At 48.7% G+C, this 9,708-nt stretch overlaps 1 pseudogene; it reads right to left on the reverse strand.

Annotated features, from left to right (window-relative positions):
* Positions 1–1,961: 1,961 nt before the first annotated feature.
* On the reverse strand, positions 1,962–8,102 carry LOC146187791 (uncharacterized; annotated as a pseudogene).
* Between the last annotated feature and the right edge of the window lie 1,606 nt (positions 8,103–9,708).

The raw sequence follows: 9,708 nt of genomic DNA on the forward strand, positions 1-9,708 counted from the left end.
AGTGCGCCAATAGTAGAACTAGTTTTGTGAGAATGCTGGTGCTTTGAACTAAAAGAAAATTATTAGTAACGTCAGGGCAGAAGCAGCTTTACTGTGCACAGCACTTTTTTGCACTTTGCAGTTACCAAGGAATCGAGATATACATTCCGCAACAAATACTTTTATCTGATTTTTATCTGCAAGAAAGAGTATACCAGGAATATTTCTGACGATTGTTGCTTAAGTCGCCGCTTCCTAGAAAAAAAAATTAAGAGTGCGACTAGTGCCATCTGAGGCTATCCACAATATTTATTTCTCCGCGACAATAAGGCGCTCCTACTTCAAAACTGCTGAATAGATAGGCTAAAGAAGTTTATGAATGTCCTTTGACATGTACCGAATAGAGAATCACGTCAAGCGCTTACTGGATATGATATATTTGAACATAATAGCATCTTATAAGAATCAAAGTGCTAAAACCCATCCCAAAATTTCGTAAGTTTTAAAAAGAAGTCTCTACGAGTAGATAAAAAAGAATATGAAAGAACACCTAATATGGTGTTTCTAACAATGATATAAAAGCTGCAACCTTTAGTTTCTCAATTGTTCGAACAAGCTTCGAAATGAAGGTGAAAGAGCAAAAAATACACTCCATGCTCGAAATGTCACCCCTATACTAAGACAGAACAGTAGCTTGGGTTTGTTGGTTATTCATCTTCAGGTAACAGCGCAAAAAACATAGACGGGACACAAGAGCAAGAACACACAACGAGCGCTGAGTGTTAACAAATTTATTACGAGGCATACATTGATTTATACCCTGTTGCGCAGCGCCTGAGACACAGACACGTGACTTCTGCCACACGTATCATTATTGTACAATATTCAACAACTTCAGTTCCTTTTTTGTCACAAGTACAGATGGTTTGCTAATACACAGATCTCCAAGCTTTGCTATTTCGGCTGTTTCAATTATCTCGCGAAAATGTATGCCTCGAAATAAACTTGTTGAAACGGAAAAAATTTCGAGCTATCGTCGAACTTACCTCAACACAACCTCACGGAGTGAGGTAAGGTTGAGGTAAGGTCGGCGATAGCTCGAAATTTTTTGAGTGAGATCACGAAATTGGACCTCAAGCTCACGCGTGAGTTTGAGGTTGAGTGAGGTCGAAATTGTGAGGTCCAGGCTTTTTGCTGTTGCCGCGGCATACTTCGAAGAGCGCCTTTTTTGACGCGCAGTTCGAGCGTACTGCCGCGGTGTGCCCGCCGACTCTTAGTGTTAGGTTACCCCCCGTTCGGACGACCGAATGCCGCAGCCCCTGCCAGCTTTCGGTATTCCACCAATTATGTTTCGAAGCCACTCTCTAAGCTGTCGCCCGCCGTGCTCGTCCAGAGGCCGACGGTCTGTCAAGCTGCTGACATTAGAAAGGGTTCTCCTCTCACCCGCCGTGCTCGGTTGCGCTGACCGGCGGTCTGTAGAGGTGTACCAGCTGTGAGCACCTTGGATAACTACTCGGAGTCGAACCAAGTTTACAGCATGTTTATTGCAACTGGTCTCTTCTCTCCAAAGTCACCCCTGACACCTCGTGTTAGCTGACACTCAAATAATTTATGAGAACTATTTTATTGAGGTCGCATTAGGAAATTAGGTGGAATGTCCATCCGCAAAAAGAACGCGCCTACGCGAACTCTACTATTGCGATGCGTGTTCGTTCTATCGCAGCTTCGACTGACTCTCTAGGTATTCACAGTTCAACCTTCACATCCGTTCTTCCCAAGGTCCAATCCCTCCTACCGACACGTACACCAGTCACACACACGCCAGAGACGGCTCACTCTCTCTCCTCATGTGATCTTGCTCTGCGGTTTCGTGTGCTGCGCCGACGGCCGTGAGAAAGTTCGTTTTAGCCTTGGCTGGGCGCGGTGTTGGATAGCGGCGTCAGCGTTCGATGGTTAAGGTAGACAATGCCTAAACGGGTGCTTTGGTCGGCGTAGTCGGCGTAGCGCTAACACGACCCTCCCGAATTTGCGCCTATCCTCAGGTGCAGGCATTTCGGGGAGATGGCATAAGCTCATTAGCGACGAGATCGCGCTCCTTGTATCTCCGCAGTTGTTCAACGTTCACTGTTTTTCGGTTGATTTTACCAGGTGCGTGGTGTAGTCTCTCTATGACTACTAGGTTTGGCTCGATCACTTCTGTAATTTCAAAGGGTCCTTCGTAGCACGCGTTAAGTGTGTTCCGTGCGTCGGCTTCGAGCACGACAAGATCTCCGGGATGAAATTCTGGGGCCCGTCGCCTTGAGTCATATCGGGCGGTTGATTCTCGTTGACTCTCGAGAAGGCAGTCCCTTGTCTCCGCGCGTCCCTTTGCGAGATCATGGAGTCGTTCCGCTTCTTCGATCTCGTTCTCAACTGAAGCTATGTTGAGCTCTCCGGGAATTTTTGGGTCGTAGCCATGCATTAGCCAAAAGGGGCTGTAGTTTCCGCAACGGTGTTTGGTAGCGTTAATAGCGAACGTTGCTTTTGAAAGTGGCTTCTTCCATGCACTGTTGTTCTCGATGGTCTTTTCGTTAAGCTTGCGATAGTCGTGCACCATTCTTCGTAGGGTAGTTGGATGCTTTGGCTGGTCCACGACGATTGTTGGAGCTCCGTATTCGCTCTCGCTTGGCCGGATTATACACTTCGCGAGGTAGTCTTCCACTTGTTCTCTGATGAATACCGGTCGGCTGCAGAGCACCTGTGTGGTCTCGATGTCACTGGCACGCTGTCCCGTAGTTCGGTGCTGTGTTCGGCGTGGGGACACATGCCAAGAGTTAGGAGAGTTTCAAATTGGGCTAGTTGGTGGTTGTTATTCCTGTGCATTGTTGCGCTTACGTAGGAACTGGGACACAATCGGAGACGACACAGAACAGATGTGCGCAAACTATCAACTGCAGGTTTATTTCTGGGTGCATGTATGTATAGGCATTATCATAACAAAAAACAAAATTAAAACAAAAAAACAAACAAAAATTCCGCGATCACATCGTCAAGGCAACATATCTGTCCAGCATTAAAGAACATGCCTTATCCTTCTGACTTGGCTGCTTGTTATTATATTTCCAAAAATTCTTTTTCTTGATTAGAAAGCTCGATAGAAGGTACGCTTACACATGGCCCTTCTTTTCCTGATTGTATGCAGTATGCTTCCCACAGTTCTCTGATTAGCTTCTCCCTTGAATTGAGCAGTATTGCTGTCTGCCGAAAGTTAGGTGTGCATTCTTTTTGGCATCTGGCGCAATGAGCTGCCAGATTTCCCGGTGAGTTGACAAGACCGCAGTTGCGCCTATGTTCTCTGAGCCTCTCATTGACGCACCTACCGGTCTGGCCAACATACGTCCGCCCGCATGATAGCGGTATCTTATATACTACACCTTCGCGGCATTCCACGAACTTTGTCTCGTGTTTGACGCCACATGACTCCTCTTTCTCGGCACTGTACTCTTCATTTACTTTCGCGCACATAGCTTTCAATTTTTTGGGTGCGGAAAAAACGACTTTTACGTCGTGTCTTTGTGGAACCTTTTTCAGGTTGTGGGAAAGTGCATGGACGTATGGGATAACCACTGGCCTCTTCTTTTCTTTGACATTGTCTTGGTCCCTTATTCGTACTGGCCTTCTCATTATTTTTTCCGCCACTGAAACGAGCAATGGTGTCGGATAGCCTGCTTTTCTCAGCCGTGTTGCCTGCAAATGGAAGCTTTCTTGCATCTAGTGGCTACATGATTTCTTTATGGCCTCCTCTAAACATGACATGGCCATATTTCGTTTGATCAGCTTTGAATGGGCAGAGTCATACGGTAGTAGACCTTTCTCGTTGCGCGTTTTGTACTGCCAGCATAAATGTGGTTCAAGAGTGAGAGCTAGATCAAGGAACTGTAGGTTGTTGTTTGCAGGTACCTCATGAGTAAATGTGAGCCCCTTGTGGGCTTTTTTGAACTGCTCTAAAGTTTTTCCTAACAAGTTGGGCGTGGCTGAGGTTTTATCAGCACAAACCAAAAAGTCGTCCACATAACGGAAGCATTTAGTAACACCAAGCGGTACCAATGTTTTTTCCAGCTCTCTATCCCCTCTGGCAAGGAAGATGTCACAGAGAACGGGGCAACAGCAGATCCTATGCAAATTCCGTCATTTTGAGAGAAGACAGCGCCATTAAACTCAACACACAATGATGAAAGGTATGCTTTCAGCAGAGCAAGGAAATCAGTCGTACTAATGCCGCTCTCATTCATGCCGCTCTTCGGAGTAGCTCCGAAGAAAACGGTTGATTTTCTACGTAATAAAGGACTGAAACTTTTGATGGCAGACAAGACAGGAGGCTTTGCTGTAGTGGAAGCAGGTGACTACCAGGCAAAAGCTTTGGATGCGATCTCAAAAAATTTTACCAGGCAAGAGCATCTCAACGAGAGAAGCCTAAGAAAAAACCGCAACCAAGCCGCAAAGCTATGCGAGAATGCAGGCCTGGAAAAACTCGCTAAAGCAGTAAAGGACAGCAAGAAACTTACTCTGAGACCATTCTTCTCAATTAAGACGCACAAACCAGGAGCACCATTCCGAACTATAGTTGAGGATAAGGGCACCTGGCAAAGGAACATAGCGGTATACCTCCAGCGCCATCTGAACAAGCTTCCAGTGAATGACCCGTTTGTCATCAGAAATTCGAACGAAGTCATCGAATACCTGAACGGTCAACCCAGTGTGACTTGTTTCTCCATTGACGTGACAGACCTTTTCTACTGTGTACCGCAAGAGCAGGTTCTGGAATGCGTTGAAGAGTGCATTGGAGAATTTGGCTGCGTGAAGTTTATGAATGAGAGCGGCATTAGTACGACTGATTTCCTTGCTCTGCTGAAAGCATACCTTTCATCATTGTGTGTTGAGTTTAATGGCGCTGTCTTCTCTCAAAATGACGGAATTTGCATAGGATCTGCTGTTGCCCCGTTCTCTGTGACATCTTCCTTGCCAGAGGGGATAGAGAGCTGGAAAAAACATTGGTACCGCTTGGTGTTACTAAATGCTTCCGTTATGTGGACGACTTTTTGGTTTGTGCAGATAAAACCTCAGCCACGCCCAACTTGTTAGGAAAAACTTTAGAGCAGTTCAAAAAAGCCCACAAGGGGCTCACATTTACTCATGAGGTACCTGCAAACAACAACCTACAGTTCCTTGATCTAGCTCTCACTCTTGAACCACATTTATGCTGGCAGTACAAAACGCGCAACGAGAAAGGTCTACTACCGTATGACTCTGCCCATTCAAAGCTGATCAAACGAAATATGGCCATGTCATGTTTAGAGGAGGCCATAAAGAAATCATGTAGCCACAAGATGCAAGAAAGCTTCCATTTGCAGGCAACACGGCTGAGAAAAGCAGGCTATCCGACACCATTGCTCGTTTCAGTGGCGGAAAAAATAATGAGAAGGCCAGTACGAATAAGGGACCAAGACAATGTCAAAGAAAAGAAGAGGCCAGTGGTTATCCCATACGTCCATGCACTTTCCCACAACCTGAAAAAGGTTGCACAAAGACACGACGTAAAAGTCGTTTTTTCCGCACCCAAAAAATTGAAAGCTATGTGCGCGAAAGTAAATGAAGAGTACAGTGCCGAGAAAGAGGAGTCATGTGGCGTCAAACACGAGACAAAGTTCGTGGAATGCCGCGAAGGTGTAGTATATAAGATACCGCTATCATGCGGTAGGTGCGTCAATGAGAGGCTGAGAGAACATAGGCGCAACTGCGGTCTTGTCAACTCACCGGGAAATCTGGCAGCTCATTGCGCCAGATGCCAAAAAGAATGCACACCTAACTTTCGGCAGACAGCAATACTGCTCAGTTCAAGGGAGAAGCTAATCAGAGAACTGTGGGAAGCATACTGCATACAATCAGGAAAAGAAGGGCCATGTGTAAGCGTACCTTCTATCGAGCTTTCTAATCAAGAAAAAGAATTTTTGGAAATATAATAACAAGCAGCCAAGTCAGAAGGATAAGGCATGTTCTTTAATGCTGGACAGAACGTTAAAAGATATGTTGCCTTGACGATGTGATCGCGGATTTTTTGTTTGTTTTTTTGTTTTAATTTTGTTTTTGTTATGATAATGCCTATACATACATGCACCCAGAAATAAACCTGCAGTTGATAGTTTGCGCACATCTGTTCTGTGTCGTCTCCGATTGTGTCCCAGTTCCTACGTAAGCGCAACAATGCACAGGAATGCCAAGAGTGTCCGTTTTCGACTTGAAGGCCTCATGATGCTTGTGTAGGATAGATCTAAGCGCATCCTTTTCGCCAGCATTAGCGTGCTTGGTCATTTTTGATACCGCGTCTTCTACCAGAGCCTTGAAATCGTCGTCGGGAGCGCGGTCCTTCGCACTGAACCGCACAAAGCCATTATCGTAGGAAGCAGGCTCAGTGGCTTACTGACAAATGGAGCTATCAGAGCCTCTCCCGTTCATTGCGTGGATTTCCGACGCTGGGTTAACGAACTCGATGATGCGTTGGCAATTTCGGTCACTTGCACAAGAGTCACATCATTAGTTGGATGGAAGGTCACATCCACGTTGGCTCTGCGGCGCCAGTCCGATTCGAGAATAAGGTCTATAGATTCAGGCAACGCCGCGACGACTACGCCTCGCAGAAGCACTTTGGTTGTTCCCGCCTCAACACTGAGCGTTGCCGCACGTGATGGATTATAGTTTGGTTTAGGACCTGGATCGACTCCGTAGCGTGCCGGGCGTGCGTATCAATGCCCGCGCAAAGTGCCTCTTTACTCAGAATTGACACATTGGCTCCACTGTCAATACAAATCTTTAGCGGCCTGTTGTTTACGTGGCCCGTAACGATTGGCAGTGTGCCGCCGATGGAGTAAAAGAAATAGTTTGCTTGCCTGTTGGGTGGTGTGCCGTTGTTGACACTGTTGAACCTGGCAGATTGTCGCTGCTCCGCCCTAATGGTAGCTGCGGTTTTGGGTTTGCTGCATTCTCGGGATAGGTGGCCGGTGTCACCACATTTATAACATGACCTTGCGATAGGCTGTCCCAACTGCGTAGGTCTTCGGGTTTCGTGTGGCCTGTCGTCATCTAGAGGCGCGTTGGACACTTCGCTGGATCGCCTGAGTTGACTGCGTTGACTCGTTAGGCGGGGTCGTGCGTCCTTGTCGTTGCAAGCGGGCGAAGTTGTCGTGCGGCGTCGCGAGTCAAGTTGGGCTCCACGGTCGATCAACTCCGTCACAGTTGTGCAACACTGCGCTGCAAAGCGGATTAGCCCAGGTGTCGTCTTCTATTTCACTCAGTATTAGGGAGATCCTTTCCTTGGTGGCGAGTGGGTACGGCGCCTTGTCGAGGACAGAGTTCTTCGAATACATGTATTCCACGATGGACTCGGACGGTTCAAGGCGTCGTTTCCCTTGGAGGTCAAGGAAATCTTCCATTGAGAGATATCGTTTGAAGCGGCTGGTGAGGGCTTCTTTCCATTCGGGCCACGTGTTGCACATTGTCCCGTACGAGCTGTGCCAGTCTCTCGCAGCTCCCGTTAGACGTGTTGCCGCGCTAGCCAGCGTTAGTGACTCCGTCCAGTGCGCTAGAGCAGCGATGCGCTCCACTTGGGTAATCCAGCCGTTTACACTTTGGTGTGGCGATCCGTCGTACAAAGGGATGGCGGATGATGTGTCGCTTGTTGAATGGATCTGCACTGGTGCTGGGGGTGCGGGAGTCCTCGTCAACGCGTTGGCCAGCTGCGCTTGCGTGGTGGTGATCATGGCTAGAATCGCAGCCATATTCGGTCCTCCGTCACTAATGGTGTAAATTGGTGTTATCGGTATCGGTATCACCGTAGTTGCAGCTCCTGTGTCGTCAGTTGGAACTTGAGTGGGTGGTGGGCTTGTTGCAGAACTCGTAACATTTTGCGGTGGCGTTGGGGCCTCTGCACTGACATTGCCGCGCCCGTGCACTCCAGGTGCGGTAGCCGTGGTCGCCCTGGCAAGTTGCATTCGGAAGTCTCCAACTCGGCGCGTAGCTCCTTGATTGTAGACAGCGCCTCCAGGTACGCCTGCCTGTCGTAGTCGTTGGCAGCCTGGTTTAGCGTTGGCGTGTCCATATCTGCGGAGACTCGTTGACCAACGTTGTCTTCGAGGATTCGTGAGACTAGATCATCCTTGCTTCCGGAGCACGGCAGTTGTCTTGCTTTCAATTCGTCCGCAAGCTGTTTCTTCGTAGCAGTCGCCAAGCGGTTGCGGTCGACCGAGGACAGCAAAAAGTTGACGGTCGTTGAGTCGGAGCGAGTCGAGAATGTTCGTCGGTGAGCCGCTGCGTCTTCAATGGTTGCGTCTGACTGACATCCTGTCGACTGCGCCATGTTAGCTGACACTCAAATAATTTATGAGAACTAATTTATTCAGGTCGCATTAGGAAATTAGGTGGAATATCAGTCCGCAAGAAGAACGCGCCTATGCGAACTCCACTATTGCGATGCGTGTCCGTTCTATTGCTTGGTCCAGCTTCGACTGACTCTCTCAGTATTCACATTTCACACCTTCACATCCGTTCTTCCCAAGGTCCAATCCCTGGTACCGACGCATACACCAGTCACACACCGCACACACACACAGCTGTACACGTCAGCGACGGCTCGCTCTCTCTCTCTTCATGTGATCTTGCTCCGCGGTTTCATGTGCGGCGGCGACGGCCGTGAGAAAGTTCGTTTTAGCCTTGGTTGGGCGCGGTGTCGGATAGCGGCATCAGCGTTCGATGGTCAAGGTAGACAATGCCTAAACGGGCGGTTTGGTCGGCGTAGCGCTGACACCTCGTTAAATAGGCTCGCTAAACAAAGACCATATCGCTAAGCCAATAGGGACGAAGCAAACTCTCTGGGCGGGGCCAATAGGCTCCAGCATAGTTCCTCGTGCCGTGGGAATGAGCTTCCTGGCATCCGCTGCTCCTTTACACAAGAGCCGAGCGCGCGCACACACACACACACACCTCCAGACACCGTGGATGATCTGCGGTCCGGAATATTGCTGCTCGCCTTGCCGACGCGCGGACATCCGGAGTTGTCTTGCGGGCGGAGTTGCGTCGGCGTTCTGGAGCCCGAAAGGCATTACTTTCCAAGCGTAGTGCCCGACCGGCGTTACGGACGCCGTCAATGCTTGAGACTGCTCATCTGAAGGTATTTGCCAATATCCCCTCAGCATGTCAATGAGGGTGATGAATCGCACCTTTGCCACCAGAAACAAAAGCTCCGAAGGTATGTTCATGGGGAATGCGTCCGGTTCCGTAATACTGTTGAGCCTGCGATAGTCGCAGCAGAGCCTTATGCCGCAGTCCTTCTTAGATACACAGACTATGGGATGGACATGGACGCTCTCTACCGGGAAAATCAGACTCCACTCACAAAGTTCGCTAATCTGCCTTTCCACTTCCTTCCGAAACACAATTGGTACCTTGTACGCATGTCCGGCTATCACTTCAGATCCTGCCTTCAGCCTTATTCTGTGCATGCCAGCGGTGTGCTTGCCCGGTTTACTATCAAATACTTGTCCATGCTTAGCGAGCACCGCGGTCAACTCTCCCCGTTGCGATTGGGTAAGGTGGTTCAAAGCTTCGCCCGACACGCTACTTCCTTCGTCAGACGGTGTAGGGAATGCGGGCACGTCACCGAAGTCACTGTCCCCTTCGAAAACTCTGCGCACAACAATA

This window comes from Amblyomma maculatum, chromosome 5 (assembly GCF_055883805.1).
Source record: "Amblyomma maculatum isolate TAMU_Amacu chromosome 5, ASM5588380v1, whole genome shotgun sequence".
In the NCBI taxonomy this organism is placed as follows: Eukaryota; Metazoa; Arthropoda; class Arachnida; order Ixodida; family Ixodidae; genus Amblyomma; species Amblyomma maculatum.